At 39.9% G+C, this 23,959-nt stretch overlaps 1 pseudogene; it reads left to right on the forward strand.

Moving 5' to 3' along the window:
- Positions 1-23,294: 23,294 nt before the first annotated feature.
- Positions 23,295-23,661, forward strand: LOC127677693 (replication protein A 14 kDa subunit-like; annotated as a pseudogene).
- Positions 23,662-23,959: the final 298 nt, after the last annotated feature.

Consider the following 23,959-nt stretch of genomic DNA (forward strand, 5'->3'; position numbering starts at 1 on the left):
GTTGGTTAAATATGTGGAAATGCATCAACACAAACTACTATATAAACAAACTCAAAGAAAAAAATCACATGATCATCTAATTAGATGCTGAAGAATCTTTTGACATAATACAAAACCCCTTAATATTAAATGTATTAGAGATGCAGGGATAGAAGGCCCATACATAAACATAATAACAGCAATATACAGCAAACCAGCAGCCAGTATCAACTAAATGAAGAGATTCTTGAAGGAGTCCCACTCAAATAAGAGACAAAGCAAGGATGCCAACTCTCTATGTATCTATTCAATATAGTAATCAAAGTTCTATCTAGAGCAATGAGACCACAAAGGGTGATCAATGGGATGCAATCTGGCAAAGAGGAGGTCAAGGTATCACTATTTGCAAATAATATGATAGTATACCTAAGCAACCCAAAAATTTTTACCAGAACATTTCTACACTCCATAAACTACTTAATCAAAATGTCTGTATATAAAATTAATTCAAATACATCTGTAGCCTTTCTTTAAACAACTTATAAACAGGCTTAGAAAGAAATTAGGGAAATAACACCCTTCATAATTTTCTCAAATAATATAAAATATCTTGGGCTAACTATAACAAAATAAGTGAGTGATTTGTATGACAAGAACTTCACGTTTCCCAAGAAAGAATTTGAAGAATACCTCAGAAAGTGGAGAGATCTCCCATGCTCATGGGTTGATAAAATTAACATAGTAAAAATGACCATGCTACCAAAAGCAATGTACAGATTCAACCCACTCCATGTCAAAATTCCAACACAGATCTCTAAAGAGCAATTCTCAATTTCATATTTAAAAACAAAAATCCAAGAATATCTAATATATTTCTTAACAACAAAAGAACTTCTGGGGGAATCATCATTCCTTACCTCAAGCTATACTACACAGTAATAATGATTAAAAAGTGCATGGTATTGGTACAGAGATGAACAGGATCATCTATAGAATAGAATTGGAGACACAGAAATAAAACCATACACTTATTGGACACATGATCTTAGATAAAGAATCTATAAATGCAAATATAAAATAGAAAAAATAAAGTATTTTCATTAAGTGATGCTGTTCGAACTGTCAATTGGTATGGAGAAAAGTGAAAATAAATCCATATTTGTCAGTGTGCACAAAACTCAAGGCCAAGTGGATCAAGGACCTCAACATAAAACCAGATACACTGAATCTAATAGAAGGGAATCTGGGAAAGAGCTCTTTAGCACTGGACAAAATTTTCTATAAGAGAACTCCAGTGGCACAGGTTCTAAGATCGAGAATTGAAAAATGGGTCCCCAAGAAACTGAGAAGCTTCTGTAAGGCAAATGACATAGTCTATTAGACAAATAAGTAGCCTACAGACTGGAATAAAATCTTCACTAATCCCACATCTGATACAGGGATAATATCCAAAATACATAAAGAACTCAACAAGTCAAACTTCGATAAAACCCTAACAACCTAATCTGACAATGAAAAACTCTGATTGAGAATTGTTCCTGTCTAAAAGAACAGCAGGAACAAAATATAAGAAGATACTGAGTGAAAGGAAGCTTAGAGCTTGGTCCAAATGTTACAACATCAACAATGATGTACACATCATTTCATATAGAATAAAAACTAATTTTTTTACAATACATATAGAATTTCATATAGAATATACTTTCATTCTACATTTCATATAGAATATAAGCTATCTTTTACAATAGATAATTTCTGTTCAATTACCTGATGTTTTAGGATAATGAATAATCAAAAAGTAATTGAAGCCTCAGTTTTAGTCTATCCAGATAAATTAAAATCACTTGGGATCTTGTTATTGGTAGAACTCTTCATCACTCTGTCATTATTTGCAATTAATTCAATTAAAAGAGAACAAAACTGGCCACCTGTCCTATATGGTTTCCTACAGTTTACTCGCTCCTGATGTCCTGTGTGGTACAGGTTGACATTTGTTTGTTTGTTGTTGTTGTTGCTGTTGCTGTTGTTGTTGCTGTTGTTTGATGATAGGACTTTAATTAATTTTATTTGAGATAAGATTTTATGGAGCCCAGCCTGGCCTTAAGCACGCTATGTAATTGTAGAAAAATCTCAACTACTTTCTCTTTTTTGTTTTTATACATGTTTCATATTATACATTTGAATAACAGGCTCCCCTCCTTCCTTTATCCCAGCTCTCCTTTCCTGAAGATCCTCTGCTTCTTTGATTTCCTCTAGTAGAGTAAGCCAGACAGGAATAACAAAATAATACAGCACAACATAATGCAATAAGTGTAGGTATAGACACTTTTATCAAGGCTGGATTAGGCAATCTAGTAGTAAATAGTAGTAAAAGGTTCCCATGAGCCAGCAAATATGTCAGAGAAACATCCAATCTCATTGTTAGGAATACTGCAAAATTCAAATCTAAATAAACACAGCATATTTAATGAGGGCCTAGCTAAAGCCCATGATGACTCCATGATTACTGCTTCAGTGTCTGACCATCTATAAACACCATTAATTGATTAGGTGAACCTTGTCACCATGGTGTCCTTGACCCTTTCACGTCCTAAAATCCTTCCTCCCCCTTTTCTGAAGGGTTCCCAGGATCCAGCAAAATTTTGATGTTGACCTTTTCCTCTACTCTCATAACCTGGTGCAGGAAGGCTGTGATGAAGAATGAGCTAGGTTCTGATCTATAAATGTGGCACTAGAAATAATTTCATTAATTTTTTTTCTCATTCCGGTTTGGTTCTATCTTGGGACTCTGAGTCATCTATCTTTTGGGTCCTGACCATGCAGGTAACATTACTCATGAGCTCCTTCTAGTGGTTTGGTCCTGCAGTAAAGCAAGTAATTGGTTGGTCACACCCACAAACTCTGAAACATTTTTACCCTAGAGCGTCTTGCAGGCAGAACATTTTTTAGTGTTCAGGGTTTTGTGCTGTTTGGTGTCCTAGTCCTCTCAGTTGGAGCCTAGCTTTGTTATAGAAGCTGGCCAGTTTAGAGTCCATACCCTCCATTACATGGAGACTTCCCTAGGCTAACCCACATAGGTCCTAGGAAGTTTCCACTGCTCCAGGTTTTCACACTGCCTTCTAAACATCAGGTGTTCCTGTGTTCTCACCCAAACTCTCTTCCTCTGCTACCCCGTCTATTAAAAAATGCTTTTTGTTCTCATTGCTACTTTCCCCTGTGCATTGAGCACTTTCTAATTCTTTTGTCTTTGCTTCCCCAGTGCTTTAATGACACCCGTTTTCTTATTATATTGTGCTGGAGAATTGATCTAGTGTTTCATTTATGCTAGGTAAGTACAGGGCTACATTCAGAGACCATTATATTCTTAGTGAAGGAGTGTTTCTCTACATTTGTCAACATCTCAGATCTAAAATCACTGGGCAATATGAGAGACTGGGCATCTTCCAGTGATGCTCAGGAAAAAGCCCTCTGGAGCTCTTCTCCTTTCAGACTTTGATGCACATGTTGCCTGATGGCAACATCAACATTTTACGGTGTTCTCGAACCTTGGATACAATTCTACTCAAAATTTTGGTATTCCAAGTTGGATACATGGTTATTTCATATGTCTTTTCTTTTGGGAGGTGGTTGGCTTTGTGTTTTTAATTTTTTCTGCCATTTTCAAATAAATGGAAAACTTAAGGCACACAGACTGATTTCCTGAAAAGAAAGCACTTTTAGGGAATGAGGCACCAGCATAACTGTATGTGTCCAGTAGAGGGCATGGCTTGAATAGACACCTAGCAAATTAAGCCCTGTTGAGAAATGTTCTGAACAAAAGTTTCCAAAGGCCCGTGCAGTTATTTAAGGGTAAGCATTTCACATTGAAATGTGAGTATGAAATGAATAATATCCACATTTGAGACAATGCTAATTCAATATATTGCATTTAGGAAGATTAAGGCAGTTTCTCTAAGCATTTCCAGACATTATCAGGACTAATGTGTCCCTCTCTCCATTTTGTTTTGTTTTGTTTTGTTTTGCTTAGAGTGTTCACTACTTATCCCTGGTTGACCTATCATGTCCCAGATGTAGTGCAAGCATATACCACTATGCTTGACATGGTCTTCATCCTTCTCATTCCCCTTGTCTTCCCTCAATTGTCTCCCTCCAATCCCTTTCATTCAATTCTCTTCCTCCATCTTCTTACCTCCATTTCTCTCTCTCTCCCGTTGTCCTACCCAAGAGGACCATCCTCAGAACAGAATGACCCTCACACTACAATCAGTTACCCTGTTGTAAAATATAGCAAGACTATATATTTTTTCCAGTTCCTTATTTTGTCAACTTTACATTTTTGTGTTTATTGGAGTTATTTCTTTTCCTTAAGATGATTTACATTTTCATATGTTGTAAACTTTCCCTTTTACTATAATTTCTGGTTCAATGTCACAATGGGCATCACCCTGTACTTATGTACTCTTTAATCTTTTGTTTAAACTTCAAATGATAAGAAATACATGCTGATTATGACAAGATTAAATACTCTTAAATTTTCTTTTTATTGCAATTAAACACTTACTTTTTATTCAATTTTTATTGGTAATCTCATTTATTTACATTTTAAATGTTATTCCCCTTCCCACTTTCCCCTCCACAAGCCCACTATACCTTTCTCCTTCCCTCTGCCACTATGAGTATGCTCCTCAACCTGCCTGGCCACTCCTCTCGCAGCGGCTTAGCATTCCCCATTTCAGGGTTATCAAAGCTCCACACGACCAAGGGGCTCCCTTCCTAATGATACCAGATAAGGCAATTCTCTGGTACATATTTAGGTGGAGCCATGGATACCCCTGTGTATTTTTTTGGGGGGGGTGGTTTATTCCCTGGGAGATTTGGATGGTCTAGTAGGTTGATATTATTCTTCTTCCTATGAGATACCAAACTCTTCAGCTCCTACATTCCTTGCCTTAACTCCCCTATTGGGTCACTGTGCCTAGTTCAATGTTTGGCTGTGTATATCACATCGTTATTAGTCCATCTCTGGCAGAGCCTGTCACAGGAAAGCTATACTAGGCTCATTTTTGGCATCAATAATAGCATCTGGGTTGGATATCTGCAGATGGGATAGATCCCTAGGTGGGTCAGTCTCTGAATGGCCTTGCCTTCAGTTTCTGCTCCACACTTTGTCCCTGTATTTCTTTTTGACAGGATGAATTCTGGATTAATATTTTTGAGGTGTGTGGGTAGAACCATCCCTCAACCGGGGACCATGCCTATACACTAGATATCATCTCTAGAGGATCCATCTCCCCTTTGTTGGGTATTTTGGCTAATGTCCTCCTGGTTGATTCCTGTCAACCTCTTGGGTCTCTGGCATCTGAGACTTTCTAGTGACTTTACCCAGATCCCCCTCCCCCATTGCTACATACCTACTTTCAAATTCCTGATCTCCTGTACTTCTCCTGGATATCATATCATGCCTGAACTGGCCCCTTTTTTACAAAGACATTATCCAAATTAGCAAAATCAGGAAGGAAAATGGAGACACACAACAGAAACTGAAGAAATGTAGTCTGCCAGCAGCTACATGTGAACCGGGTTACCTGCTAAGAGAATTTTGAGGTTACAGGGACAGAGAAGGCGACAAGAGACATGAGTCAAGGCGGGAAATTCCGGTTTTAATAACTTTAAGACAGGTTATATACTCTTTTGGGGGATCGACCAACCCCCCCAGAAGTCGGTGGCTTCAAAGGCAGTCCTGTGAATTCTCTGGCTCCTGGTCTCAGCGGGTCGTCTGCCTTCAGGCTGGCGACTCAGGTAAACACCTGCTTGGGGGCGGTGTCGATAGTCGAGGTGCGGAGCCTATTGTTCACAGAACAAAGGCCGGAGGTAGTCATCGGAAGAGTTGGGCAGCTTGCCAGCCAGCTTAGTTGCGGGGGGAGGAGACAATTCCCCCTTAATTATTAATTTTAAACAACTCAGTGGAAATAATTAAGTTCATCCAATGGATGACGGGCATTCATCAGTGAGTGAAAGCAGAGGCCCTAGCCCCCTTAAGCGTTACGGACATCTTTTTCAGGGGGGGGGCGGGAGGTTAGACCGCCTTTTTTTAGGACAGTCTTTCGATGTCAAACCCCCATGCAGCTGGGCGTGCTTTTCAGGGAAACTCGGAGCCAGGATTTTTTTCCCTTTCCCTTGCAGTGCCTCGCCTCGCACCTCAACTGATGCCCATGTTTGTTGTAATAACAAACACACATGATTCCGAGTACCATGCAGCCTCATCTCCGAGGAATTCCCCTGGCAGAGTAAATTCTCTGCGGATAAGCGCTGGCTGGCTGTAAAGGCTACCCATCCTCAACCTGGGGCCATGCTGAAGGAATTTCGTCTTCTGAGTGTTATCTGCTTGAAATATAAAAGGAGATTAAGAGAACAACCTGTCTGGTTAGTCTTGGGAGCTCAAACCGGTTTTAGTTTAATTGAAATTCAGTGGCCTCAGGCAAGAGGCCTGGCTTGCAACTTAATTTGCAAGAACACAAAGGAACTATACCTCCCCAAGTAAATGGGAGGCGGCTTGAAAAACAGCCTTTTGAATTAATTATACTTACCAACAGTTTTGGGGGTGGAATTCACCTGTCTTACCAATCTCTCTGGTAACCAACGCGCTCCGTCTTCCTCCTGGGAGAAAACGCAAACCGAACCTCTTCCCCATATTAAAACGGGGTCTGGGCCTTTCCATGAATTATTTAAAGGATCCCGCCACTTAACCATGGCGTAGGAATTGGAAGTAGCTGGATGCCAGTGTCTGTCTGCAGCGGACTGACCTTTAGCATCCGTTTGGAGAAAATTTAAAACGAATAAAACAAAGGCAAGATGTGATTTTGGAGACCGAGGAGGATATAAATTCCCCTTCTTAGTTTTAATAAGCCAATTTTTAAGTGTGCGATGGGCACGCTCCACGATTCCTTGCCCCATTAGATTATAAGGAATTCCAGTTTTAAGTTTTATATTAAATTCCTTACAAAATGAGATAAAGTTCTTACCAGTGTAGGCTGGTCCATTGTCTGTCTTAATGACCTTGGGTAAGCCCATGGTATTAAAGGCTTGTAAACAATGATCAGTTACATTTCTAGAGGCTTCTCCCGTATGCAGGGAAGCAAAAATAAGTCCTGAGCACGTATCAATGCAAACATGTATAAATTTTAATTTCCCAAATTCTGCATAGTGAGTTACATCCATTTGCCAAATTTGATTGGGCATAAGGCCACGTGGGTTAACCCCTAAATGGGCACTGGTGCTAAAGTGAGACAATTAGGGCATTGCTTTACGATCATTCTAGCTTGCTCCTTTGTGATCTTATGACGGAGTCTCAATGTATGACTAGAAAGATGAAATTTATCATGATCACGTTTTGCCAATTCTACGGGTGTGAGTGCCAAGGCTTGACCTATTAGCGCCTTGTCAATGTGCTCATTACCCTGAGCCAGAGGTCCAGGGAGACCCGAGTGGGATCTGATGTGTCCTATATAAAAAGGATTTTTTCTAGCAAGAATGATACCTTGCAATTGTGAAAACAAGGATCCAGCTGGCGTATTAAAATTAAACGTGCCACAGGTTTCTAATTGCGGTATAGAAAATGCAACATAAGCACTGTCAGTAAAGAGATTAAACGTACTATTTACAGTTTGAAAAACACACAGCACTGCTGTAAGCTCTGATAACTGAGCGGATAACCCAGGCGTTTCTACGACCACCTGCTGATTGTTAACACGATATCCGGCTTTTCCTTTTGACGAGCCATCTGTGAAAATTAGGAGTGCGTTCTGCAACGGCCGTAGAGATGTCATTTTAGGAAATACAACCTCATGCATATTTAAAAACTTTATTAACTTGTCTTGAGGATAATGATTGTCTATACACCCTTTAAAACCAATCTGAGCTAGCAGCCAATCTGTGCTATGCTGTTTTAGCCATTCATCCTGATTTACACTGTAAGGTTGTATAATAAAGTCCGGCTCCTTACCAAAATAAGTCAGCGCCTGCTTTCTACCAAGCATAATTACTTGGGCCACTGCCTCAAAATATGGCAACATATTACGCCTTGAAGACACCCTCAAATGAATCCACATCAGAGGAGCCTTTTGCCATAATAAACCTGTAGGCGAATGAGTAGTATTAAAAATTAGCAGATGCAGAGGTAAAGAAAAATCTATATAGGTAACAAATTGATTTTCAATAGCTTTCTCCACTGTCTGTATAACAAAGCCAAAAGTCCTTCTGAAGTTAATACCCTAGGAGATGTCGGATCAGCATCCCCTTTAAGAATATCAAATAAAGGTTGCAATTCTCCTGTTGTAAGTTTTAAATACGGCCGAAGCCAATTAATGTCACTCAATAACTTCTGAAAATCATTTAAAGTTTTCAAATTGTCCCTGCGGATAATCATCTTCTGGGAAAAAATTGCCTGGTTTGTAAGTTTAAAACCCAGATAATTATATGGCTCCTGGATCTGAACCTTTTCTGGAGCTATCTGCAGTCCTTTGGCGACCAAGGCTTGCTGCAAATCTCTAAAACATAAAAGCAAAGTCTGAGGATTTTTTCCTGCAATTAGAAAATCATCTGTGAAATGGATAAAGTAAATATCTGGCCATTTCTGTCTCACAGGTTGAATGGCCTGTGCTACAAATTTCTGGCATAAGGCCGGGCTGTTAGCCATACCCTGGGGAAGCACTGTCCACTCATACCTGTGCATAGGCTCTGTAAAGTTAATAGAAGGAACACTGAAAGCGAACCTTTTGCAATCCTCAGGGTGCAAAGGAATGGTAAAGAAACAATCTTTTAAATCTATGACTATTTTATGAAACCCTTTAGGGATAGCCACGGGGGATGGAAGACCCACTTGTAAGGTTCCCATGGGCAACATTGTTTCATTTACCTTTCTTAAATTCTGTAACAATCTCCATTTGCCGGACTTCTTTTTAATTACAAATATTGGCGTGTTCCATGGAGATAATGACTCTATTAAATGTCCCGCCTCTAACTGTTCCTGCACAAGCAAAGAGGCGGCCTCCAATTTCTCCTTAGATGAAGGCCACTGATCAACCCACACAGGATTGTCACTAAGCCATTGAATTTTATCGGCGTGGGGTGCAGGCAAGATAGTGGCCATTATTGAAAATGCCCCAGACTTCTAGAGTTAGGGTTTGCCTGGGGGTTTTTAAACTTTCTAGTGCCTTGTCCTTCATTTCCAAGCCCCTGAGCAGGTACGGATTCCTCCGACACTGTCTTTTGCTTAGAGGCGATTTCATTAGGATTACACAAGATTAAATTCATCTGAGATAGAAGGTCTCTACCCCAGAGGGTAGTAGGCAAGTTCTGCATCACAAAAGGCCGAATTTGTCCTGAATTTCCTTCTGCATCTTTCCAAGTTAAAAGTCTCGCGCTCTGTTTGGGGTTGTTTGCGTAACCGATACCCTGAAGATGCGTTAGGGTCTCTGTCAATGGCCAATTACACGGCCAATCCTGTCCCTTAATAATTGTAACATCAGCTCCCGTATCTATTAATCCTTCAAAACTCTTTCCTTCAATAGTCAATTTAAGGTTAGGTCTTTTATTTGTAATAGATTGAACCCAAAACACTCCGGAGGAGCCAAAGCCCTCCTCAACCTCTTTTATCTTTAATGAATTTGGAAGGCAGTGGATGTAAAGGAACCAAAACTAGCTGAGCAATTCTTTGATTAGCCGGTATAGTTATGACACCATGAGGGGAAGCAGCCATAATTTTTATTTCTCCCTCATAGTCACTGTCTATGACCCCTGGATAAATCTGCAGTCCCTTTACAGTAGAACTGCTTCGTCCTAACAGCAATCCCCAAGTGCCTTCAGGTAATGGTCCGAAGACTCCCGTGGGCAAAACCTGAACACCCATCTCTGGCGCTAGTACGGCATGGCACACGCAACAGAGGTCCAGTCCTGCACTTCCTGGTGTAGCTCTGGCGAGGTCAAAGATGGATTTCCTTGGCTCGGCAGCAGCTGTGCCCCACAGACAGTCTGTCTTAGATGCATTGGGGCCTGGGGCTGCCCGCCCCCCCCCCCCCGTTTCCCGACACGGGTCTACCTTGGAAATTATTTTTTGACTTGCATCCCTTTACCCAATGATTTCCTTTTCTACACTTATGGCATGTTCCTGGTGGACCACCTGATTGTCCATTTATAGTAGTCTTATTATCAGGACAATCACTTTTAAAATGACCCAGACTACCACATTTAAAACACCTTCTATTTCCTCGTCTCTGTGAAAGAATCCCCTGGATTGTGGTTCCCTGCAGCGCTGCCGCCATAGCTAAACCCTGATTATAGGAGGGACCGATTTCAGAAGAAAGATGGATGTAACCAGCTAGGTATGTCTTTCCCCTCTGGGGTCTAATGGCCTCCCGGCAGGCCGCATTAGCATTCTCATAGGCTAGTTGAATAACCAGCGGATTCTCTGCCTGAGAATTTCCAAAAATTCTATTAGCCGTTTTTAGCAATCGGTCTACGAAATCCTGAAAGAGTTCGTTGGGAGCCTGTTTCACAGCTGTTAGATTTCCACTAAGATTTCCCTTAGATGGTAAAAGATTCCATGCACGGCGGGCGGCCACCGCAATCTGCGCATACACTGCGATGGGAAACCCCATCTGGTTATTATTTCCTTCATATAGGCCTTCCCCCAGTAACATCTCCGCATTCCATTTTGGATGGCCTGCCTGAGTGTTAGTGGTGGCGGTTCTTTGGCTAGCCTCACGCCATTCAGAACTCCAAAGCAAGAAATCTCCCCCCGACAACGTGGCTTTGCACAGCGTTTTCCAATCCTGTGGAGTTAGATTCGACTCTATCACAGTATCTAATAATGCCTGTGTAAAGGGAGCTGTCGGGCCGTACTGGGCTATGGCTAGCTTTAATTCTTTTATCACCTTAAATTCCAAGGTCTGATATTGTCTAATCACATTGTCCTGGTCTTCTATCTCAAGGACTGGAAAAGCTAAGATTTCTGACGTATCCTGCCCCTCCCCGCGGGCCTGGTTTATAACTCTTTCTAATGGCGACTGGCGGGTCTCCGAGTTATTGTTCTCTCTAGTATTAGAGACCCTTTTTAGCTCCTGTAACTCATTAGTCAATTTCTGCAATTTAATTTCAAACTCTAACTTTTGTAATTGCATGTCCTTCTGGATCTCGGCCTCTGCCATCAAAGTCACAGGCAGAGCAGATGGCGCTACAGGGGGCCAATCTTCTCCATGAACTTCAGTCGCTCCTTTCTTGGGATGAGCTATTTTTTTTCTTACAATAGGTTCATCAGAAGTGTCTCTGTGTTTACGAGACTTAGGTTGTGGAGAATCTTCTATTACAGGGATCCTCTCTACAAGGCCTTCTACTTGAGAATCCTCAATTTCTTGAATAACACCTAATTCTTCCAAACCTCCTTCATCTATGATGTCTTTAATCAGAGTCCAGAGGCAGAGAGTGATATTGTCTGCCTTGGCTGCCTTTAGCGAATTACCAATTCTCAGCCAAGTTCTCTCATTTAACGTTCGTTTTTCTTGGAACCAAGGACAACAAGAATATATCTGGTCCAAGAAATCCTCCAATCTTTCTTCTTCAAACCCTATCCCTTTCGCCTGAAACAACTCTTGAATGTTGCGTGCGCAAATTTCGCGCGAACTTTCTTGCCCCATTTTCCCTATCTTTTCAACCCAAGCGGCCACTGTGCCAGATCAACACAGTTTGCTTGAAAAACCCGTATCCCTCTGCACTCACAATGATAGACACAATTTTCCACTAGTGCTAGTTTTGACCTCTATGTTGCTTACCGTGCGGATACCATTCCTTTTCACCTTTTCTGCGAAGCTTCGCTGGATAGGGTTACCGCAGGAAATTCTCCCGTACCAGGTTGCCCCACGTTCAGGCGCCAATTATGTAGTCTGCCAGCAGCTACATGTGAACCGGGTTACCTGCTAAGAGAATTTTGAGGTTACAGGGACAGAGGAGGCGACAAGAGACATGAGTCAAGGCGGGAAATTCCGGTCAAGACTGGTTTTAATAACTTTAAGACAGGTTATATAGTCTTTTGGGGGATCGCCCAACCCCCCAGAAGTCGGTGGCTTCAAAGGCGGTTCTGTTAATTCTCTGGCTCCAGGTCTCAGCGGGTCGTCTGCCTTCAGGCTGGCGACTCAGGTAAACACCGGCTTGGGGGCGGTGTCGATAGTCGAGGTGCGGAGCCTATTGTTCACAGAACAAAGGCCGGAGGTAGCCATCGGAAGAGTTGGGCAGCTTGCCAGCCAGCTTAGTTGCAGGGGGATGAGACAAAGAAACCCAAAAAAAATTATCAGATCCTACTACAAAAGTCTTTACTCAAGAAAACTGGAAAATATAGATAAAAAGGATGAATTTCTAGAGAGACATTAAGTACTGAAGTTAAATCAGGATCAGATAAACCACCTAAACAGTCCCATAACCCCTATGGGAATAGAAGCAATCATTAAAAGTCTCCTAACTAAAAAATCCCAAAGACCAGATAGTGTAAGTATAGAATTCTACCAGACCTTAAACGATCTTATACCAATACCTTTCACATTATTTCAGAAAATACGAACAGAGGAAAACTACCTAATATATTCTATGAAGCCACACGTACCCTAATAACTAAACCACACAAAAATCCAACAACGAAAGAGAACTTCAGACTAATTACCCTCATGAATATTGATACAAAAATCCTCAATAAATTTCTTTAAACTGAATCCAAGAACACATCAGAACCATCATTCGCCATGATTGAGTAGGTTTCATCCCAGGGATGCAGAGATGTTTAAACATCAGGAAATTCATCAGCGTAATCTACTATATAAACAAACCCAAAGGGGGGAAAAACATGAATGTATCACTAGATGTTAAAAAAGCTATTAACAAAATACAACACACATTCATGCAAAAAGTATTGGAGAGAATAGGAATTCAAGGTTATTAACTGAATATAATAAAAGCAATATACCACAAGGCAATAGCCAACATCAAACTACATCAGAGAAAATTTAATCAATCCCAAAAAAATCAGCAATGAGACAAAGCTGCCATCTCTGCTCTTTCCTATTCAATACAGTACTTGAAAGTTGTAGCCAGAGCAATTAGGAAACAAAAGGAGATCAAAGGGATACGAATTGGAAAGGAGGGATTCAAGATATTACTTTTTGTAGATGATATTATAGTATATATAAGTGACCCAAAAATCCATAAGAGAACTTTTGGAGTTGATAAAAAAACTTCAGCAAAGGGGCTAAATATAAAATTAACTCTTTTTCTTTAATTTTTTTATTCGATATAATTTATTTACATTTCAAATGATTTCCCCTTTTCTAGCCCCCCACTCCCCGAAAGCCCGTAAGCCCCCTTCTCTTCCTCTGTCCTCCCACCCACCCCTTCCCTCTTCCCCATTCTGGTTTTGGCAAATACTACTTCACTGAATCTTTCCAGAACAAGGGGCCACTCCTCCTTTCTTCTTCTACCTCATTTGATGTGTGGATTATGTTTTGGGTATTCCAATTTTCTAGGTTAATATCCACTTATTAGTGAGTGCATACCATGATTCACCTTTTGAGTCTGGGTTACCTCACTTAGTATGATGTTCTCTAGCTCCATCCATTTGCCTAAGAATTTCATGAATTCATTGTTTCTAATGGCTGAATAGTACTCCATTGTGTAGATATACCACATTTTTTGCATCCACTCTTCTGTTGAGGGATACCTGGGTTCTTTCCAGCATCTGGCAATTATAAATGGGGCTGCTATGAACATAGTAGAGCATGTATCCTTATTACATGGTGGGGAATCCTCTGGGTATATGCCCAGGAGTGGTATAGCAGGATCTTCTGGAAGTGAGGTGCCCAGTTTTCGGAGGAACTACCAGACTGATTTCCAGAGTGGTTGTACCAATTCGCAACCACACCAGCAGTGGAGGAGTGTTCCTCTTTCTCCACACCCTCTCCAACACCTGCTGTCTCCTGAATTTTTAATCTTAGCCATTCTGACTGGTGTAAGATGAAATCTCAGGGTTGTTTTGATTTGCATTTCCCTAATGACTAATGAAGTTGAGCATTTTTTAAGATGCTTCTCTGCCATCCGAAGTTCCTCAGGTGAGAATTCTTTGTTTAACTCTGTACTCCATTTTTTAATAGGGTTGTTCAGTTTTCTGGAGGCTAACTTCTTGAGTTCTTTATATATATTGGATATTAGCCCTCTATCTGATGTAGGATTGGTGAAGATCTTTTCCCAATTTGTTGGTTGCCGATTTGTCCTCTTGATGGTGAACTTTGCCTTACAGAATCTTTGTAATTTTATGAGGTCCCATTTGTCAATTCTTGATCTTAGAGCATACGCTATTGGTGTTCTGTTCAGAAACGTTCTCCCTGTACTGATGTCCTCAAGGGTCTTCCCCAGTTTCTTTTCTATTAGCTTCAGAGTGTCTGGCTTTATGTGGAGGTCCTTGATCCATTTGGATTTGAGCTTAGTACAAAGAGACAAGGATGGATCAATTCGCATTCTTCTGCACGCTGACCTCCAGTTGAACCAGCACCATTTGTTGAAAAGGCTATCTTTTTTCCATTGGATGTTTTCAGCCTCTTTGTCGAGGATCAAGTGGCCATAGGTGTGTGGGTTCATTTCTGGATCTTCAATCCTGTTCCATTGATCGTCCTGCCTGTCACTGTACCAATACCATGCAGTTTTTAACACTATTGCTCTGTAGTATTGCTTGAGGTCAGGGATACTGATTCCCCCAGATTTTCTTTTGTTGCTGAGAATAGTTTTAGCTATCCTGGGTTTTTTGTTGTTCCAGATGAATTTGATAATTGCTCTTTCTAACTCTGTGAAGAATTGAGTTGGGATTTTGATGGGTATTGTGTTGAATGTGTATATTGCTTCTACGAAGCCACAATTACGCTGATACCAAAGCCACACAAAGATCCAACAAAGAAAGAGAACTTTAGACCAATTTATGAACATCGATGCAAAAATACTCAATAAAATTCTTGCCAACTGAATCCAAGAACACATCAAAACGATCATCCACCATGATCAAGTAGGCTTTATCCCGGGAATGCAGGGTTGGTTCAATATACAGAAATCCATCAATGCAATCCACTACATAAACAAACTCAAAGAACAAAACCACATGGTCATTTCATTGGATGCTGAAAAAGCATTTGACAAAATTCAGCATCCTTTCATGCTTAAAGTCTTGGAGAGAACAGGAATTCAAGGCCCATACCTAAACATAGTAAAAGCAATATACAGCAAATCGGTAGCCAGCATCAAACTAAATGGAGAGAAACTTGAAGCAATCCCACTGAAATCAGGGACCAGACAAGGCTGCCCCCTTTCTCCTTATCTTTTCAATATTGTATTTGAGTTACTAGCTCGGGCTATTCGACAACATAAGGAGGTCAAAGGGATACAAATTGGAAAGGAAGAAGTCAAACTATCATTATTTGCAGATGGCATGATAGTCTACCTATTTACCCAAAAAACTCCACTAGAGAGCTCCTACAGCTGACAAACAACTTCAGCAAAGTGGCAGGTTATAAAATCAACACAAGCAAATCAGTGGCCTTCCTTTACTCAAAGGATAAGCAGGCTGAGAAAGAAATTAGGGAAATGACCCCCTTCACAATTGCCACAAACAGTATAAAGTATCTTGGGGTGACTCTTACCAAACATGTGAAAGATCTGTATGAGAAGAACTTCAAGACTCTGAAGAAGGAAATGGAAGAAGACCTCAAAAAATGGGAAAACCTCCCATGCTCATGGATCGGTAGAATCAATATAGTTAAAATGGCCATTTTGCCAAAAGCAATATACAGATTCAATGCAATACCCATCAAAATCCCAACTCAATTCTAAAATTAACTCTTAAACTATCAATGGAACTTGAGGCTTGCTAACTTTATTTATTTAAAATTCATACTTAGGAATTTCCATAAACCACATATGCACATATATGTAAGGTCTTTTCTAGCCCTTTGTCCTTTCTTAATTTGTGGAAAATATTTCTATATTTTCTTAGAAACAGAGACATTAGTTTTATAATTTGTGCATCTGAAGATAAATAAACAAGTTTCATTTAGTTAAATGGGGTAAAACAGAAACTACACTGAAGGGATTAATTGTATAATTAAGCATGGTATCATCAAAAGGCACTGGCAAATTAACCTGTCTTTTCAATATTTAAAATTTTCATGTGACATTGAGTGATCATCCTAAGAACCAACCCAGAAAACCTTGTAAATGTTTTCTGTGAAATAACATGTTACTATTACCCTATATCCAAAATATTATAGCCAAGAGCAATGAGCCATAAACTCAGTGTGTTCCTATCTGCACATAGTACACAGTGGATTTATTAGGAAAGTATGAATTTACCTATATTTTAGTTAGGTTTTCAGTCTACCAATATGAAGGCAAGGAAGCAAGGCAGCATCCAGGCAGGAATTGCACTGGAGGAGATTCTACTTCTTAATCTTATTCCAAAGGCAAAGAAGGTAAGGCTGGCTCCCATGTGACTAAGAAGAGGGTCTGAAAATACTCTTAGAGGACACATTTTCACCAACAAGGACACACCTATACCAGTGAGGCCATACCTCCTAATAGTGTCACACCTTGGCTGGGCACATTCAAAGCAACACATTTAATTCCCTAGTCCCAAAAGGCTTCTTCAAAAACATGAGACTTTTATGGGAAATGCCTAAAAATAGCATAATGTGAAATAAATTTAGTGTAACTTCGAAAGTACCCATAGATTATAGCAGTATCAACAATATTTAAAGTCCAGTCTTCAAAGTCTTTTCTGTGATTCATTCAATCACTTACATGGATTACACTGTAATCCACTACAAAGTGAAAAATCAAAAAGCAAATCACATACACCAAATATCATGGGATTCATATTATCATTCTAAAACATCATAGTGGTAAATACTGGACCAAAGAAGAACAAAAAGCTATCTGGGCAAACTCCAAACTCTGCATCTTCATGTCTGATGTCAAAGGACCCTTCAGATCTCTAGCTCTTTATCTTTGTTTAGTGCAACAAACTTCTTTCTTCTGGACTGTTTCCATTCACTGTTAGGAACTTTTCTTGACTGGTACCATTGCCTCTGGCATCTTGAATATCTTGGAGTCTCCACGCTAACTTCAATGCTCCAGTTTCTTATTCCAATGTCTGAGATACATATATTTTCTTCTGTGATTATCTTAAGAACTTAGATCCCATCTCCAGCCTTGAACTTTCTAATACTCTATGCCCTGGTTGACGTCACTCCACTGCTGCTGCTATTCTTAGTAATAATTTAATGGTAATAGTATCTCCTATATCCTGCAGGTATCTGCTAAAAATAGACTTCAGCAATAGCCTTTCATATGCTCTCTTCTTGTTGCCATGTCTCATTCTCTTTGCATGACCAATTCATTCCTAGTCTGTTAACTGTGACTGAGGCTACACCTTCACCAACAGCTTTCCATGGCCTCTCACAGTACCAAGTCTCAGCCATTCTCTATGACACTTTCATGCCTTAAAAACCAGTACTATTTTGCTGATTCTTGCATGTTACGAAATTCAGTGCAACATGAGGTAAAACCTTGGATCTCTTCAACACATCTTTTTTTTTTCTTGTTAGAAAACACTTTCCAGAATATTTAACTTCTATGAAGCTTGTTTCTCCTAAATCTCTGCTAAACTTTTAGCTCCAGATAACCAGATATCAATTGTCTCATTAGTCCCTTCTGTTCTTGACACTAAAGCCAGAGTCACATAGCTGAAGTTGCCAAATTCTGCTGCTTTGTAGAGCTGGAACATGGTCTGCATTTATTATATGGTGAAGACCAGCTTTATGTTTTTTCAGTTGATTTAGTGCTTACATTTGGATGTTCTGGAGCTTTCTCTATAGATTGACTTTGAACTTAGATCTGTATGACTCCTCTTCTGAATCCTGGGATTAAAGATGTTTATTAGAATGCTTGGACCTACGTTTTTTTCTCCTTATATCTTGCTCTATACCAAGCTTGCCTTGGTTTCAGGAATCTGCATACCTCTGTCTACTGGGATAAAAGGTCTACGCCATCATGCCAGGACCTAGACTTTCCAAAACCACTATTCCTTAAGATCTTTATCTAAAGTCTGTGTCTTTCAGTCAGGCTAAAATTGTGGATTACAGTTGCATTCTTCATATCAGGATAATAGTTTAATTCAGATAAAATGTTCAAATGAATACAATAACCAAGTTTCTTGTTCAACTTCAAAAACAACCCCACAAAAACAAAAACAAAAACAAAAACAAAAACCAGTAAGCATAGAAGGGTGGGATCTTGCTTTGATATCAATATTCTCTCTTTTTTTTTGAGATAGTAGTAAAAACCAGAGTCAGTTACAAGAGTCTCTCCACCATCTTGGATCTTGGGCACAAGAGAAATCAGACAGACTGAGGTACGCAAATATAACCCAAGGCCAAGATCGTGGGGATCTAAGCCCGATGGGCATTGGCCTGCACCCAGGCCCTGGGCTGTTCGGGGGCCATCAGTGTGCAAACCCGGCCAAGAGGTTGATTGCCCAGCCCGGCATGCGCTCTGCCATTTTGACTATGGGACACCAGAGAGTTCTAGCAGGCAAAGTCAGCTAAGAGTCATAGTCTGAGGCAAACATAGCGGGGGGGGGGGGTCTAAGACGGACAGGCCTTGGACTGACCCCATGCCCTGGGCTGCTCCGTGGGCCATCTGTGTGCCAACCCAACCAGGAGGTTGTTAACCCAGCAGACTCTCCAGGCACTTTCAGGGAGCCGCCATCCTGGCTACCTGACAGAACCAATTAACACTCATATCTTGAGGGGAACTGCCAAGCTTTTGCCTAGACTCAGGGCCTCAGCAGCTAGGCTAGCCTTGTGTGCACCAACCTGGTTGGGAGATCGGCTGCCCAGCAGAGTGACCAGCACTCGAAAAAGGTCCCACAGCAGCATAGACCATCAGTACTCACTGAAGGAGCAAACGGGCACCTCCTGGTTCACACAGACAACCTGGGTCAAGGCACGCTAGGGCTGCAAGGACACCCAAGAGGAGGGCAGCACATTAGCAATCTGTAACGGGAAACCCAGCCATCCAGTCTTGCAGAAATAGCCATATAGACTCATAGGAGGCACAAATACCAGCCAGAGACAAGATCAACTAATGCCAGAAATAACAAGATGGTAAAGGGCAAACGCAGGAACAATACTAACAGAAACCTAGGCAATATAGCAGCATCTGAACCAAACTCTCCAACATCAGCAAGTTCCGATTATGCAAACACACCAGAAAAACAAGAATTGGATTTAAAATCACTGTTCATGATGCTGCTAGAAGAACACAAAAAGGACATAAATGAATCTCTTAAAGAAATACAGGGGAACATGAATAAGCTAGAATCCCGATTAATGGAAACACAAAAATCACTTAAAGAAATTCAGGAGAATAAGGCTCAAGTTATAGAAGCCAATAAAGAAGAAATACATGCGCGCACACACACACACACACACACACACACACACACACACACAAACCTTAAAGGAATGCAGGAGAAAGTGAGTCAATAGCAGAAGTCATGAAAGAGGATACACAAAAATCTCTTAAAGAATTACAGGAAAACACAAACAAGCAAGTTAAGGAGCTAAGCAAAACCATCCAGGATCTAAAATCAGAAGTAAAAACAACTAAGAAATCACAAAGGGAGACAACTTTGGAGATAGAAAACCTTGAGAAGAAATCAGGGGCCATAGATGCAAATATCAAAGGCAGAATACAAGAGATGGAAGAAAGAATCTCAGATGCCAAAGATACCATAGAAACCATTGATTCAACAGTCGAAGAAAATACAAAATGCAAAAATTTTGTATCCCAGAACATCCAGGAAATCCAGGACACAACGAGAAGACCAAACCTAAGGATTATGGGTATAGATGAGAGTGAAGATTTACAGCTGAAAGTGCCAGCAAATATCTTCAACAAAATTGTACTTGAGGTACTAGCTCGGGCAATTAGACAACATAAGGAGGTCAAAGGAATACAAATTGGAAAAGAAGAAGTCAAACTATCATTATTTGCAGATGATATGATAGTCTACCTAAGTGACCCAAAAAACGCCACTAGAGAACTCCTACAGCTGATAAACAACTTCAGCAAAGTGGCAGGTAATAGAATCACCTCAAGCATATCAGTAGCCTTCCTGTATTCAAAGGATAAGCTGGATGAGAAAGAAATTAGGGAAATGACACCCTCGACAATAGCCACAAACAGTATAAAGTACCTTGGGGCGACTCTTACCAAACATGTTAAAGATCTGTATGACAAGAACTTCAAGACTCTTAAGAAGGAAATAGATGAACACCTCAAAAAATTGAAAAACCTCCCATGCTCATGGATCAGCAGGATTAATATAGTTAAAATAGCCATTTTGCCAAAAGCAATATACAGATTCAATGCAATACCCATCAAATCCCAACTCAATTCTTCATAGAGTTAGAAAGAGCAATTCTCAAATTCATCTGGAATAACAAAAAACCCAGGATAGCTAAAACTATTCTCAACAATAAAAGAAATTCTGGGGGTATCAGTATTCCTGACCTCAAGCAACACTACAGAGCAATAGTGTTAAAAACTGCATGGTATTGGTACAGTGACAGGCAGGAGGATCAATGGAACAGGATTGAAGATCCAGAAATGAACCCACACACCTATGGACACTTGATCACAAAGGGGCTGAAAACATCCAATGGAAAAAAGATAGCCTTTTCAACAAATGGTGCTGGTTCAACTGGAGGTCAGCATGCAGAAGAATGCAAATTGATACATCCTTGTCTCCTTGTACTAAGCTCAACTCCAAATGAATCAAGGACCTCCACATAAAGCCAGACACTCTGAAGCTAATAGAAAAGCAATTGGGTAAGACCCTTGAGGACTTCGGTACAGGGGGAAAGTTCCTGAACAGAACACCAATATCTTATGCTCTAAGATCAAGAATTGAGAAATGGGACCTCATAAAATTACAAAGTTTCTGTAAACAAAGACACCATCAAAAGGACAAATCGGGAAACAATTGGGAAACAAATTGGGAAAAGATCTTCACCAACCCTACATCAGATAGAGGGCTAATATCCAATATATACAAAGAACTCAAGAAGTTAGATGCCAGAAAACCAAATAACCCTATTAAAAATGGGGTACAGAGTTAAACAAAGAATTCTAACTTAAAGAACTTTGGATGGTGGAGAAACATCTTAAAAAATGCTCAACTTCACTAGTCATCAGGGAAATGCAAATCAAACTAACCCTGAGATTTCACCTTACACCAGTCAGAAAGGCTAAGATGAAAAACTCAGAAGACAGCAGGTGTTGGCGAGGATGCAGAGAAAGAGGAACACAACCACTCTGGAAATCAGTCTGGCAGTTCCTCAGAAAACTGGGCATGTCACTTCTGGAAGATCCTGCCATACCATTCCTCGGCATATACCCAGAGGATTCCCCAGCATGTAATAAGGATATATGCTCCACTATGTTCATAGCAGCCCTATTTATAATATCCAGACACTGGAAAGAACCCAGGTATCCCTCAACAGAAGAATGGATGCAAAAAATGTGGTATATATACACAATGGAGTACTATTCAGCCATTAGAAGCAAAGAATTCATGAAATTCTTAGGCAAATGGATGGAGCTGGAGAACATCATACTAAGTGAGGTAACCCAGTCTCAAAGGATCAATCATGGTAGGCACTCTCTAATAAGTGGATATTAGCCTGGAAAACTGGAATACCCAAAACACAATCCACACATCAAATGAGGTACAAGAAGAATGGAGGAGTGTCCCCTAGTTCTGGAAAGACTCAGTGTAGCAGTATAAGACAAAACCAGAACAGGGACATGGGGAGGGATCGGTGGGAAAACAGAGGGAGGAAAGGGGGCTTATGTGACTTTTGGGGAGTGGGGGACGAGAAAGGGGAAATCAATTGAAATGTAAATAAAAAATATGTCAAATAAAATTTAAAAAAGTAGTAAAACCAGACCTGGTTAATTTATTGAGAATGTTGAACTGCATTACAGTTTATAACTAGATATAAAGTTCAAAACCCATATCTCTGATTATAATTAAATTAGAAAACATATAAAACAAAAGATGATGTACCAGTAAGCAAAAAGCTTGTTGATACAATAGCAAACTATCTAAACAACCAGCTCACAGAGAAGGAAAAAGAAGATTCATGTGAAATTATAGGAGAGGAATGTTCTTGGTTTTCCTTGGAATCACAAGGGTCTCAATTAAAAGATGATACATATATTTACTTGAGAGTTAATTTATTATCCTTATAAATATTCTTTTATCATACAGAGTGAACTTCTCAATAATAATAGCTTCATTACACCTTAGATACTACTGATAATATATGTAGTCATATCACTTTACAAACTTTGTTTAACTTTTTACTTTCTATATTCTTTGTTTAAATTCCAAATGATTTTCCCTTTCCTGGTTCCCCCCTCCCCAAAAGTCCCATAAGCCCTCTTCCCTCCACCTGTTCTCCGATCAAACGACTCCTACTTCTCTGTCCTGGTACTTCCCTACAATGATGGATCAAGCCTTTCCAGGACCAGGGACCTCTCCTTCCTTCTTAATGCAAATCAAAACAACCCTGAGATTTCACCTTATACCTCTCAAAATGGCTAAGAATAAAAACTCAGGAGATATCAGGTATTGGTGAGGATGTGGAAACAGAGGAACACTCCTCCATTGCTGGTGGGAATGCAAGTTGGTACAACCACTCTGGAAATCAGTCTGGTGGTTCCTCAGAAAAGTGGGCATAACACTTCTGGAGGACCCCGCTATACCTCTCCTGAGCATATACCCAGAGGATTCCCCAGCATGCAATAAGAACACACCCTCCACTATATTCATAGTAGCCATATTTATAATAGCCAGAAGTTGGAAAGAACCCAGATGTCCCTCAATGGAGGAATGGATACAGAAAATGTGGTGTATATACACAATGGAATACTACTCAGCAATGAAAAACAATGAATTCATGAAATTCTTAGGCAAATGGTTGGATCTGGAAAAGAGATCAATACTCTTAATCTCTTTATCTTCCTGAACATAGGATTCAACTTCATTTTAATTTCCAGTGCTCGTTTATTCTTTGAAACATACAGTTTATATTTTTCTATTTTCATCTCACAACTTTTCACTAAAACATTCTTCATAAGAGTGAACATTGAGTGTTGTCAGCAGAATCATGGTGGACATAATGGAACTCTCAAAAGCACACATCAACACCAACAGGTTAACACAGTATATCAACTGAACCCTTTCCTTCCTGTGGAAGTTGTAAAAGATTCATCCCAATGAAAAAAATGTTTATACTTTCAGATGGAGAAGGGAAAAACAGAACCACTGAATTGATGCAGCCACTTGATGAATAAATCGGTGGAATCATAGAAGTAGTTGAAAAAGTCACAGCTAAGGCAACCATATTCTGAGTGTCTTACATCCTGTTTAAGGAAGATTGTAATTGCTTTGACCTTGAACTTTACTATGAAGTTGTAAAAATTATCGAGGAGTTTTCTCAGTTTTTTCTTTTAGGGCTTAAACAACATGAATGAGCTTCTTGAATTTCTTAAGTTTGCCAATATGCTACATTGTAGGTCATTAAAGAAGACTCCTTCACTTTAAGGGGAAACTCCTATAATTTTTTATATTTAATGTATATATATATATATATAATGTAGTACGGTAGTTTAAAACTATGTCTATTTTTACATATATTTTAAATTGATACTTTGATATATGGTCTGTATAATAAAAATAAAAATATTGACAAAAAGTGAACTTAAGTAAATGCACAAAATTTACACCAGGATGTTCTGAGAATTCCTTTGTCAGAGTAATTAATCTAAATCT

The sequence above is a fragment of the Apodemus sylvaticus genome, chromosome 2 (assembly GCF_947179515.1).
Source record: "Apodemus sylvaticus chromosome 2, mApoSyl1.1, whole genome shotgun sequence".
NCBI lineage: Eukaryota > Metazoa > Chordata > Mammalia > Rodentia > Muridae > Apodemus > Apodemus sylvaticus.